Source organism: Rhinopithecus roxellana, chromosome 6, assembly GCF_007565055.1.
Source record: "Rhinopithecus roxellana isolate Shanxi Qingling chromosome 6, ASM756505v1, whole genome shotgun sequence".
NCBI lineage: Eukaryota > Metazoa > Chordata > Mammalia > Primates > Cercopithecidae > Rhinopithecus > Rhinopithecus roxellana.
In genome coordinates this window covers 147,125,943-147,138,943 of record NC_044554.1, presented here as the reverse complement: position 1 = coordinate 147,138,943, position 13,001 = coordinate 147,125,943, and positions in this window count along the sequence as shown.

The following is a 13,001-nucleotide window of genomic DNA, read 5'->3' as shown; positions in this document are numbered from 1 at the left end:
TTTGGGGAGAGCCGTAGATCTCCCAACGCCGAGGTTGAGATCTGAGAACGGACAGACTGCCTGCTCAGGTGTGTCCCTGACCCCTGAGTAGCCTAGCTGGGAGAAATCCCCCACTAGGGGCAGTCTGACACCCCACACCTCACAGGGTGGAGTACACCCCTGAGAGGAAACTTCCAAAGGAAGAATCAGACAGGTACACTTGCTGTTCAGCAATATTCTATCTTTGGCAACGTCTGCTGCTGATACCCAGGCAAACAGGGTCTGGAGTGGACCTCAAGCAATCTCCAACAGACCAACAGACAGTCCTTCTGACTGTCAGAAGGAAAACTATCAAACAGGAAGGACACCTATACCAAAACCCCATCAGTACGTCACCACCATCAAAGACCAGAGACAGATAAAACCACAAAGATGGGGAAGAAGCAGGGCAGAAAAGCTGGAAATTCAAAAAATAAGAGCGCATCTCCCCCTGCAAAGGAGCGCAGCCCATCGCCAGCAACGGATCAAAGCTGGTCAGAGAATGACTTGGACGAGAGGAGAGAAGAAGGCTTCAGTCCATCAAACTTATCAGAGCTAAAGGAGGAATTACGTACCCAGCGCAAAGAAACTAAAAATCTTGAAAAAAGAGTGGAAGAATTGACAGCTAGACTAATTAATGCAGAGAAGATCATAAACGAAATGACAGAGATGAAAACCATGACACGAGAAATACGTGACAAATGCACAAGCTTCAGTAACCGACTCGATCAACTGGAAGAAAGAGTATCAGCGATTGAAGATCAAATGAATGAAATGAAGCGAGAAGAGAAACCAAAAGAAAAAAGAAGAAAAAGAAATGAGCAAAGCCTGCAAGAAGTATGGGATTACGTAAAAAGACCAAATCTACGTCTGATTGGGGTGCCTGAAAGTGAGGGGGAAAATGGAACCAAGTTGGAAAACACTCTTCAGGAAATCATCCAGGAGAACTTCCCCAACCTAGTAGGGCAGGCCAACATTCAAATTCAGGAAATACAGAGAACGCCACAAAGATACTCCTCCAGAAGAGCAACTCCAAGACACATAATTGCCAGATTCACCAAAGTTGAAATGAAGGAAAAAATCTTAAGGGCAGCCAGAGAGAAAGGTCGGGTTACCCACAAAGGGAAGCCCATCAGACTAACAGCAGATCTCTCGGCAGAAACTCTACAAGCCAGAAGAGAGTGGGGGCCAATATTCAATGTTCTGAAAGAAAAGAATTTTAAACCCAGAATTTCATATCCAGCCAAACTAAGTTTCATCAGTGAAGGAGAAATAAAATCCTTTACAGATAAGCAAATGCTTAGAGATTTTGTCACCACCAGGCCTGCCTTACAAGAGACCCTGAAGGAAGCCCTAAACATGGAAAGGAACAACCGGTACCAGCCATCGCAAAAACATGCCAAAATGTAAAGACCATCAAGGCTAGGAAGAAACTGCATCAACTAATGAGCAAAATAACCAGTTAATATCATAATGGCAGGATCAAGTTCACACATAACAATATTAACCTTAAATGTTAATGGACTAAATGCTCCAATTAAAAGACACAGACTGGCAAACTGGATAAAGAGTCAAGACCCATCAGTCTGCTGTATTCAGGAGACCCATCTCACATGCAGAGACATACATAGGCTCAAAATAAAGGGATGGAGGAAGATCTACCAAGCAAATGGAGAACAAAAAAAAGCAGGGGTTGCAATCCTTGTCTCTGATAAAACAGACTTTAAACCATCAAAGATCAAAAGAGACAAAGAAGGCCATTACATAATGGTAAAGGGATCAATTCAACAGGAAGAGCTAACTCTCCTAAATATATATGCACCCAATACAGGAGCACCCAGATTCATAAAGCAAGTCCTTAGAGACCTACAAAGAGACTTAGACTCCCATACAATAATAATGGGAGACTTCAACACTCCGCTGTCAACATTAGACAGATCAACGAGACAGAAAGTTAACAAGGATATCCAGGAATTGAACTCATCTCTGCACCAAGCGGACCTAATAGACATCTATAGAACTCTCCACCCCAAATCAACAGAATATACATTCTTCTCAGCACCACATCGCACTTATTCCAAAATTGACCACATAATTGGAAGTAAAGCACTCCTCAGCAAATGTAAAAGAACAGAAATTATAACAAACTGTCTCTCAGACCACAGTGCAATCAAACTAGAACTCAGGACTAAGAAACTCAATCAAAACCGCTCAACTACATGGAAACTGAACAACCTGCTCCTGAATGACTACTGGGTACATAACGAAATGAAAGCGGAAATAAAGATGTTCTTTGAAACCAATGAGAACAAAGATACAACATACCAGAATCTCTGGGACACATTTAAAGCAGTGTGTAGAGGGAAATTTATAGCACTAAATGCCCACAAGAGAAAGCAGGAAAGATCTAAAATTGACACTCTAACATCACAATTAAAAGAACTAGAGAGGCAAGAGCAAACACATTCAAAAGCTAGCAGAAGGCAAGAAATAACTAAGATCAGAGCCGAACTGAAGGAGATAGAGACACAAAAAACCCTCCAAAAAATCAATGAATCCAGGAGTTGGTTTTTTGAAAAGATCAACAAAATTGACAGACCACTAGCAAGGCTAATAAAGAAGAAAAGAGAGAGGAATCAAATAGATGCAATAAAAAATGATAAAGGGGATATCACCACTGACCCCACAGAAATACAAACTACCATCAGAGAATACTATAAACGCCTCTACGCAAATCAACTAGAAAATCTAGAAGAAATGGATAATTTCCTGGACACTTACACTTTCCCAAGGCTAAACCAGGAAGAAGTTGAATCCCTGAATAGACCAATAGCAGGCTCTGAAATTGAGGCAACAATTAATAGCCTACCCACCAAAAGAAGTCCAGGACCAGATGGATTCACAGCTGAATTCTACCAGAGGTACAAGGAGGAGCTGGTACCATTCCTTCTGAAACTATTCCAATCAATAGAAAAAGAGGGAATCCTCCCTAACTCATTTTATGAGGCCAACATCATCCTGATACCAAAGCCTGGCAGAGACACAACAAAAAAAGAGAATTTTAGACCAATATCCCTGATGAACATTGATGCAAAAATTCTCAATAAAATACTGGCAAACCGGATTCAGCAGCACATCAAAAAGCTTATCCACCATGATCAAGTGGGCTTCATCCCTGGGATGCAAGGCTGGTTCAACATTCGCAAATCAATAAACGTAATCCAGCATATAAACAGAACCAAAGACAAGAACCACATGATTGTCTCAATAGATGCAGAAAAGGCTTTTGACAACATCCAACAGCCCTTCATGCTAAAAACGCTCAATAAATTCGGTATTGATGGAACGTACCTCAAAATAATAAGAGCTATTTATGACAAACCCACAGCTAATATCATACTGAATGGGAAAAAACTGGAAAAATTCCCTTTGAAAACTGGCACAAGACAGGGATGCCCTCTCTCACCACTCCTATTCAACATAGTGTTGGAAGTTCTGGCTAGGGCAATCAGGCAAGAGAAAGAAATCAAGGGTATCCAGTTAGGAAAAGAAGAAGTCAAATTGTCCCTGTTTGCAGATGACATGATTGTATATTTAGAAAACCCCATCGTCTCAGCCCAAAATCTCCTTAAGCTGATAAGCAACTTCAGCAAAGTCTCAGGATACAAAATTAATGTGCAAAAATCACAAGCATTCTTATACACCAGTAACAGACAAGCAGAGAGCCAAATCAGGAATGAACTTCCATTCACAATTGCTTCAAAGAGAATAAAATACCTAGGAATCCAGCTTACAAGGGATGTAAAGGACCTCTTCAAGGAGAACTACAAACCACTGCTCAGTGAAATAAAAGAGGACACAAACAAATGGAAGAACACACCATGCTCATGGATAGGAAGAATCAATATCGTGAAAATGGCCATACTCCCCAAGGTTATTTATAGATTCAATGCCATCCCCATCAAGCTACCAATGAGTTTCTTCACGGAATTGGAAAAAACTGCTTTAAAGTTCATATGGAACCAAAAAAGAGCCCGCATTGCCAAGACAATCCTAAGTCAAAAGGACAAAGCTGGAGGCGTCACGCTACCTGACTTCAAACTATACTACAAGGCTACAGTAACCAAAACAGCATGGTACTGGTACCAAAACAGAGCTATAGACCAATGGAACAGAACAGAGTCCTCAGAAATAATACCGCACATCTACAGCCATCTGATCTTTGACAAACCTGAGAGAAACAAGAAATGGGGAAAGGATTCCCTATTTAATAAATGGTGCTGGGAAAATTGGCTAGCCATAAGTAGAAAGCTGAAACTGGATCCTTTCCTTACCCCTTATACGAAGATTAATTCAAGATGGATTAGAGACTTAAATGTCAGACCTAATACCATAAAAACCCTAGAAGAAAATCTAGGTAGTACCATTCATGACATAGGCATGGGCAAGGACTTCATGTCTAAAACACCAAAAGCAACGGCAGCAAAAGCAAAAATTGACAAATGGGATCTAATTAAACTAAAGAGCTTTTGCACAGCAAAAGAAACTACCATCAGAGTGAACAGGCAACCTACAGAATGGGAGAAAATTTTTGCAACCTACTCATCTGACAAAGGGCTAATATCCAGAATCTACAAAGAACTCAAACAAATATACGAGAAAAAAACAAACAACCCCATCAAAAAGTGGGGAAAGGATATGAACAGACATTTCTCAAAAGAAGATATTCATACAGCCAACAGACACATGAAAAAATGCTCATCATCACTCGCCATCAGAGAAATGCAAATCAAAACCACAATGAGATACCATCTCACACCAGTTAGAATGGCAATCATTAAGAAGTCAGGAAACAACAGGTGTTGGAGAGGATGTGGAGAAATAGGAACACTTTTACACTGTTGGTGGGATTGTAAACTAGTTCAACCATTATGGAAAACAGTATGGCAATTCCTCAAGGATCTAGAACTAGATGTACCATATGACCCAGCCATCCCACTACTGGGTATATACCCAAAGGATTATAAATTATTCCACTACAAAGACACATGTACACGTATGTTTATTGCGGCACTATTCACAATAGCAAAGACTTGGAATCAACCCAAATGTCCATCTGTGACAGACTGGATTAAGAAAATGTGGCACATATACACCATGGAACACTATGCAGCCATAAAAAAGGATGAGTTTGCGTCCTTTGTAGGGACATGGATGCAGCTGGAAACCATCATTCTTAGCAAACTATCACAAGAAGAGAAAACCAAACACCGCATGTTCTCACTCATAGGTGGGAACTGAACAATGAGATCACTTGGACTCGGGAAGGGGAACATCACGCACTGGGGCCTATCATGGGGAGGGGGGAGGGGGGAGGAGGGAGGGGTTGCATTGGGGAGTTATACATGATATAAATGATGAATTGATGGGTGCTGATGAGTTGATGGGTGCAGCACACCAACATGGCATAAGTATACATATGTAACAAACCTGCACGTTATGCACATGTACCCTAGAACTTAAAGTATAATAAAAAATAAAAAAAAATAAAAAAAAAAAAATAATAATTTTAAAAATATTTTAGCCATTCTAGTAGGTATATAGTGGTATCTCATTATGGTTTTAATCTATGTATCACTAATGGCTAATGATGTTAAAAACCTTTTCCTGCATTTATTTGCCACTAGTATATCCTTTTTGGTGATGTATCTGTTCGAGTCCTTTAAAAAAATACATTTTAGGCCGGGCGCGGTGGCTCACGCCTGTAATCTCAGCACTTTGGGAGGCTGAGGCGGGTGGATCACGAGGTCAGGAAATCGAGACCATCCTGGCTAACACAGTGAAACCCCATCTCTACTGAAAATACAAAAAATTAGCCGGGCGTGGTAGTGGGCGCCTGTAGTCCCAGCTGCTCTGGAGGCTGAGGCAGGAGAATGGCATGAACCTGGGAGGCAGAGCTTGCAGTGAGTGGAGATAGCGCCACTGCACTCCAGCCTGGGCGACAGACTGAGCAACTCCATCTCAAAAAAAAAAAAAAATACATTTTAATTTTTTTTTTTTTAAATTTTTAGAGACAGGGTTTCACTCTGTCACCCAGGCTGGAGTGCAATGGTGCAATCATAGCTCACTGCAGCCTTAAACTCCTGGGCTCATGCGATTCTTCCAACTTAGCCTCCCAAGTAGCTGGGACTACAGATGTGTGTCACCATGCCTGGCAACTTAAAAATTTTTTTTTTGTAGAGACAGAGTCTTGCCATGTTGACCAGGTTGGTCTTGAACTCCTGGCCTCAAGTGATCTTTCCACCTTGGCCTCCCAAGGTGGTGGGATTACAAGTGTGAACCACTATGCCTAGGCCACGGTTCTTCATATATTCTGAACACAAATTCATTGTTGGATATTTGTGATTTGCAAATATTTTCTCCCCTAGCCTGTAGGTTATCTTTTCATTTTGTTCTATTTATTGTTTTAATCCATTGACCAACATCTGTCCAAGCCATCTCATTTTCGTAATAGTGTCTTTTTCAGAGCAAATGTTTTAAAATTTGATAAGTCCATTTTTTTAAAATTTTATGTCAATTTTTTATTTTATGAATGTGCTTTTGGTGTCATGTCTAAGAATTCTTTGCCCTAAACCCAGGTCACAATGGTTTTCTTCCACATTTTCTTCTAAAAGTTTTGTACTTTCAGCTGGGCATGAGCCTGTAATCCCAGCACTTTGGGAGGCCGAGGTGGGTGGATCACGAGGTCAGGAGTTCAAGACCAGCCTGGCCAAGATGGTGAAATCCTGTCTCTACTGAAAATACAAAAAATTAATCAGGCTCGGTGACGGGCACCTGTAATCCCAGCTACTCGGGAGGCTGAGGCAGAGAATTGCTTGAACCCAGGAGGTGCAGGTTGCAGTGAGCCAAGATTGCGCCACTGCACTCCAGCCTTGGCAACAGACCGAGACTCCATCTCAAGAAAAAAAAAAAGGTAAGTTTTACCTCAAATAAGATATGAGGTTTAGCTTGCAGATTTTTGTTTTTTTTTTTTTTGTTTTTGGCATAAGGATGTCAAATTATTCTAACACTAGTTGTTGAAAGGACTGTCCTTTCTTCATTTGCACCTTTGTCGAAAGCCAATTGGCCATATTTGGGTGGTACTATTCAGGGACTGTCTGTTTGGTTTCATCGATCTATTGTCTATTTCTTTCTAATACCACACTGTCTTGATTACTGTCGCTTATAGTAAGTCTTAAATAGGATAATGTGTTTCCTCCAACTTTTTTTCATAATTTCTTTGGTTCTTCTAGTTCCTTTTCCTTTCAATTTAAATTCCAGAATCAGGCCAGGCATGGTGGCTCAAGCCTGTAACCCCAGCACTTTGGGAGGCCGAGACGGGCGAATCATGAGGTCAGGAGATCAAGACCAGCCTGGCCAACATGGTGAAACCCCGTCTCTACTAAAAATATAAACATTAGCCAGGTGTGGTGGCGGGCGCCTGTAATTCCAACTACTCAGGAGGCTGAGGCAGGAGAGTCACTTGAAACCGGAAGGTGGAGGTTGCAGTGAGCCAAGATCGCGCCACTGCACTCCAACCTAGGCAAAAGAGCAAAACTCCGTCTCAGAAAAAAATCTATAGTGGAAATAAAATGTCCTTTGAAGATCTAACTCTTTGAGAGCCATTGTGCACTCTTACATGAATGTCATTTTACTTTGGCTTATTTTTGGCTTCTGAGATCGTTTTCCCATTTTCCTCTGAGATAAGCCAGACTGAAGAAGCTTAATTTTTCATCTTTCAGAAAATCAACATATATCCATTGACCTACTGTGCTAAGTAACTGATAAAATTGTCTAAATTAAGTATCCTCACTCCATCCATACAGCATTTTCAGGCATCTGTGCCATTCACTATGACTGACTCGTATTTCATGACTCAGTGTGATGGGAAGGGAGACGTCCTGAAGAATGAAATGGAATTGAAGGCAGAGCTTTTATTTCAGACCCCCCTTCTCCCAAGGATGTATTGCTTTGTCCTGAAATTGGAATAACCGACTTTGAAGGAAGAAAGGAATACAGCACAGAACTTGTTCTAGGCCACATCCACTAGCCAATATCCAAGGCAACTTCCTTTAACCAGTGTGATTGTCCATCAACAGGCAGTACTCCAAAAAGCATTCAAACATGATCTATGTCAAGGTAATTTCTTGGGCACAATTTGTCTAAGAATTACATTGCCGGAAAAGGGCCAAACTAACTCTTTATGTCATTGGGACTTAACTTCACAGGTAAGGAGAAAAATTAAGGGGTCCACAGGTGATCGTTGAAGATAGAAATCCATCTCAAAATCATCATTGGTGTAAAACTACCATTCCACTACTAGACAAACCTATACCACACACCCAAAAATACACTATGTTAAAGTTGCATTCAGTTAAATTCACAACAATCACTTCTTTACCAAAGTCTCAACTACCCATCAGCTGAAACTGCCTCTGGAAAGGCTACTAATAAACTTTAAAAAGTTTTATAAAGCTGGGCATGGTGGCAAGTGCCTGTAGTCCCACACACTCAGGAGGTTGAGGCAGGAGGATCACTTGAGCCCAGGAGGTTGAGTCTGTAGTGAGCTATGATCATGCCACTGCACTCCAGCCTGGGTAACAGAGTTGGTCAAAAAAAAAAAGAAGTTTTGTGAAACTCATCTAATCAGATGGAGACTCCAATTTGAAGAGTGTTCCTTAGTAGAATTTTGGAGAGAGAGGTTGTGGAGAGAGAACATGAATATCAGTTAACTGTAGGAAGGTTATGTGAAATGTAAAGTTTTAGAAATTAAAAGTCTGAGTTGTGGGTGACACATATTTTCACATGAATAGTCCGGGAAATAAGCCCAAGCCACAAACAAAACCAGAACTTCCCTCTGTGGCTTGCCAGATCGGTGTAAACCTCCCATTTCATCCTCTTCAACCAAAGAGAGGCCATCCTGTAACATACAAGCATGGAGTATTCCATTAAATGTCCACCCTCAGACAGTCACGTGAAGTCATCTACACTTCTGCATTCCCCCTTGCATATACCCACATGCCTGTATCCAAGCCTGATTGGGAAAATACAGTGAAATTAGTTGAGGACCCCTTGTCACATCTTGCTAAAATGTGACATAAGATGAAATAAGAGTAAAATTTTTACCAGATCAAAATAATAATTCTAATTAACTAATTTATGAAAAGAGTATCAGATCTGGGATAGAGTTTCCAGTGTAGGAGTATGATCAGTTACTTTCCCGTAGGCCACCTCCAAGTGATTTGGACCTTGTATACTTAACAGCATGAGCTCAAATCCAAGTGTGGGTCTCCATGACCCAAGCAATGATTCCTGTTTCCAATGTTGGCTTTACAACTTGAGTGATTTGGCCGGGCGCGGTGGCTCAAGCCTGTAATCCCAGCACTTTGGGAGGCCGAGACGGGCGGATCACGAGGTCAGGAGATCGAGACCATCCCGGCTAACACGGTGAAACCCCGTCTCTACTAAAAAATACAAAAAACTAGCCGGGCGAGGTGGCCGGCGCCTGTAGTCCCAGCTACTCGGGAGGCTGAGGCAGGAGAATGGCGTAAACCCGGGAGGCGGAGCTTGCAGTGAGCTGAGATCCGGCCACTGTACTCCAGCCTGGGCGACAGAGCGAGACTCCGTCTCAAAAAAAAAAAAAAAAAAAAAAAAAAAAAAAAAAAAAAAAACATGAGTGATTTACCAAGATTTGTGGTTATATTCAACTCTCCCTTTCTTTCTTATCTTCCCTTTTTATCTCCTTTGATCTAATGCAGACCTCTCAACTAATACAAGCCTCTGCCTATGGCATCACGGAGAAGACATCCTTATCAAGATGGCTCTCTTAGTTCAAGAATTACTATGTATGCATTGAATTAAATCTATTTCTTCAAAAAAATAAAATGACCTTTTTTCTCTGCAGGAAGTAGAATTATTGGCTCTTTTGCAGGGATATCATGATAGCAGCAGACCTATTCAGTCAGTGCTAAGAGCACTTTCCTGGAATTTAAAAAATTCTCTTTGGAACTGCCGGACTATTTTTGTACATATTTCTTCCACAGTCACCACTATCCCCAAAGACTATCTCTGATCTTAATCCTAATTCCCAAAGGCACCTGGCCGGTTCTGGCTGTCTAGATAAGAAACTGGCGGGGCTCTCTAAACGTTTTTTCCCCTAAGGCACACTTAAGTCAACATGCAAGTTTATCTTCGGGAGTCTGCAACCTGAGCTTGCAACTCCTCCTTTGCACTTCCTTCCTGATAGTTTAGAGGGGTAACATCTCGGTGGAAGTATGCCCGATTGCCCTGTTTTTCTCAATATTTGCATTTCACTAACTTCAGTTGCTGACCCTAGAGATGTACAACTGAAATGTCCACTTCCACTGAAGTTCCTAGACTGGCCATTAAGAAATGCAGCTTTGGGGCCACCACTTTGGGAGGCCGAGGTGGGAAGATTGTTCACCTGAGCCAAGGAATTTAAGACTAGCCTAGAGAACACAGCAAGACCCCATTGCTACCAAAAAAAAAGAAAGAAAAAAAGAAAGAAAAAATAGTAATAATAACTGGACGTGGTGGCATGCACCTGTAGTCCCAGCTGCTGGGGAGGTTGAGGTGGGAGGCTGAGGTAGAAGGATCTCTTGAGCCCAGGATGCCAAGGCTGCAGTCAGCTTTGATCACAACACCGCACTCCAACTTGGTGGACAGAGTGAGGCCCTGTCTCAAAAAAAAATGCAGCTTTGGCCTTTGGATCTGGACACATTATTGCAGCCCAAGTTAAATACAAAAGGCATGTAGGGCACCCAGCCTCTCCTCTCCATCAAAATAAGATGAATAGAACTTGCGTATTTCCTGTGTCACATCCTGTATCTTCTCTAAATCCACTGTAGCCACAAAAGTTTCATTTTACTCACAGAAAACTGAAAGACCAATAAAGTGAAGTAGATTGGCTAATTGGTTATTTTGTTTGTTTGTCTGTTTGTTTGAGACAGTTTTTCGCTCTTATTGCCCAGGCTGGAGTGCAATGGCACAATCTCAGTTCACTGTAACCTCCGCCTCCCAGGTTCAAGCGATTCTCCTGCCTCAGCCTCCCAAGTAGCTGGGATTACAGGTGCGTGCCACCACACCCAGCTAATTTTTGTATTTTTAGTAGAGACGGGGTTTTGCCATGTTGGGCAGGCAGGTCTCGAACTCCTGACCTCAGGTGATCCGCCCACCTCGACTTCCCAAAGTTCTGGGATTACAGGCATAAGCCACCGTGCCTGGCCTGCTAAACAATCCTGAACATTGTTCCTGGCTCTAAAATGTCAGAGTTCCTCCAGTTATGCAGTATCTCTAAACTACTAAAACTTGGGTTAGTCAATAAATAATCTGAGTGGACCATGTGTATTTAAAGAAAATAAGGAGACCCAGATCCTTTCCCTATGAATCTCAATCTCAAGTCAATTACAATTCATTGCATTACTGAGTATCCACCAGGTGCTAGGGCATGCCTCTTCTTTCCCTTCTCCAGCAGTTCTCAATTTTCACTGTGCATCAGGATCACCTGGGGGAGCTTGGAAAAAGACTGATGTTCAGACTGCCCATGTCAAGACTTCAATTGATTTAGGGCAGAGTCTGTTGTAAAAATTAGCCCAAGTGATTCTAACATGGAGCCAACACTGAGCCTTCCATGGCTAAGTTTGTCACCACCACGTTCTGTGGCAAATTCCAACAGGCAGAATTTACATAAGTGGCCTCTATTTCCCTTCATATCAGAGAAGGTGAGACTGGGAATTAAGTCATACTCTCAGTCCAGGGGGTAAATGGAAGTTAGGATTAGGGGTAAAGAGCAAGAAAAAGAACAAAGAAGACAGAAGGGAATTAAAATGCTTTGTGTTTATTATCTCATTTAATCATAACCACCACCCCTCGGATAAACAAACTGAAGCTCAAGGGATTCAACAGTTCACCAGATCACTCAGCCAGTAAGCAACAAAACAAGAATTTAAACTAGCCTCTTACCCCCAAACCTAGGTTCTACTCATGCTACCCTCCTCATCCTGCAAGTTTAACTTCAAGCTCCAGTACCATAAGCAACACCTCCTGTCTTCACTATCAACCAGATGTGAATCTGGGTGCCAGCGGTCACATCTCCCAAGTCCTGTCTCCTTGTGCAATCAATATTCAAAAATGTCTCCTGCTCACATTTGGCCTACTTAGTCTTAAATACTGTATTAATTAGAATTAGTTTCTACTCCATGGGACAGAAAATACAAAATAAGAGTGGCTCAATTAAGATAGTTCTTTCTCATGTAAAGGAAGCCCAAAGGTAGGTGGGTCCAGGGGGTTCCACAGCATCAGGGACCTGCGCTGCTTTGTGTCATTCTGCTTTGCTCAATCATGGCTTCCTCCAGGTACAGGGTAGCTTCTTCAGTTCCATCCATTCTGAGTGGTGGTGGTGGCTTATGCTATAATCCCAGCACTTTGGGAGGCCAAAGCAGGAGAATCACTTGAGGCCAGGAGTTGGAGACCAGCCTGGGCAACATAGTGAGACCTTGTCTCTACTATAAATGTTAAAAATTAGCCAGGCTTGGTGATGCACACTTGTAGTCCCAGGAGCCTGATTTACTTACTCTCCTTGTACCAGCTTCTCTTGCCAGTCCCACAGCTTTTCCCTTCACCTCAGACTTCTGGGTAATAACGTATCATCAGCTTCTGTGCCTTTTGCTGCTGGGCTCCACAGCTCCACCTTCCTAATTGAGAAACCCAGTACTGAAAGCTTATGGAATCAGTCCCTTTAGATGCTGTGCCTTGTCGCTCAGGCTGGAATGCAGCCTTGACTTCCTAGGTTCAAGCAATCCTCCCACCTCAGCTTCCTTAGCAGTTTTAACTAAAGGCACATGCTACCATGCTTGACTTATTTTTTTTTATTTTTATTTTCAGTAGAAATTAGGTCTCACTATGTTGCCCAGGCTGGTTTTGAT